Source organism: Limulus polyphemus, unplaced genomic scaffold, assembly GCF_000517525.1.
Source record: "Limulus polyphemus unplaced genomic scaffold, Limulus_polyphemus-2.1.2 Scaffold1190, whole genome shotgun sequence".
In the NCBI taxonomy this organism is placed as follows: Eukaryota; Metazoa; Arthropoda; class Merostomata; order Xiphosura; family Limulidae; genus Limulus; species Limulus polyphemus.
In genome coordinates, this window is record NW_013666800.1 from 321,570 (window position 1) to 322,770 (window position 1,201).

The 1,201-nt window shown below is 31.7% G+C and overlaps 1 protein-coding gene across 2 annotated transcripts in view; it reads left to right on the top strand.

The window, feature by feature from the left end:
* Positions 1-1,201, top strand: part of LOC111086559 — an 8,468-nt gene that overhangs the window by 4,626 nt on the left and 2,641 nt on the right. The window lies entirely within an intron of this gene.

A 1,201-nucleotide genomic window follows, 5' to 3' on the forward strand; every position in this document is an offset into this window, starting at 1 on the left:
GTCTTTGAACTCGAACCCTTTCTATAAAGTGAACCAGAGCAGGAAAGTGGAGAAAATGAAGATTCAAGAACATGAATTATTTCTCTTTGTAAGGTATCTGTACTGAAACTGTAAAGGATTCTTGGTGTCGGTATAATGAGGGTGTTAAAAGTAACGATACGAAAATTGGGAATTTAGGAGTGATTTAATGTAATCACTTCGGTTTTCGAAAGAAGTGTGAGGTAGCAAATTCTTTTTATTTTGTTATGTTTTTGTTTTTTACAGGTAACTTATTCTTTCTATCGTTTAGCTAATCTGTCAGTTTTCAGTTTACACTTTAACGCTAGCTCACCTCCTAGCTAATCGAATGAACTTTCAGATTCTACGAGTTATCAGACTGACACCAGTTTCCCATATCGGTGACGTACAGATATTTATGTTGGTAAATAGTATGTAAATAATGATCATATGAATTAATCTGTTCTAACTAGTTAATTAATTATTGCAGCTTAGCTTGTCTTTGAACTCGAGGATTTCCCGTAACTTGAGCCGGAAGTTTGAGAAGTTGAAGATTGAAGAATATGAACGGATTATCTTTGTAAGATATATGTATTTAAACTATGTGGGATTCATGATGTCAGTATAACGAGGTCGTTAAAAGTAAGGATAGGAAAATTGGTAATTTAGGAGTGATTAATCACTTCATTTTTCGAAAGGGGCAATGAGTGTGAGGTAGCAAGCTTTATTTTTTATTTCTTTGTGGTTTTGTTTTCAGTTCACTTTATTATTCTTTCTCTTGTTTAGTTAATCTATGATATTTTAGTTTACAATTAAACGCTAACTCACCTTCTAGCTAATTACGTCATTTAAAGTTTATAAGAGTTATGAGACTTACATCAGTTTCCCTATCTGTGACTTGTAAATAATAATGTCGGAGAAGAGTGTAAATAATGTTAAAATACATCTTTAATCTCTTGAATTAGTTTCCCATATCAGTGACGTACAGAGACCAGTTAAATCTGCAATAATTAAATAACAAATCATGGACATACTCTTTACCAATATTAATAAACGAAGTTCGAGTTCTAACTACAGATATAGTACAAGGAGAAACCATTTTTTATTTATTCGACTTTCTATTTCGGTTCTAGTTCACCTTCCTTACTTGTAATGTTATACTGACATCCTACACGGTTTAAAACTTAATTTTAAACTGATTAAA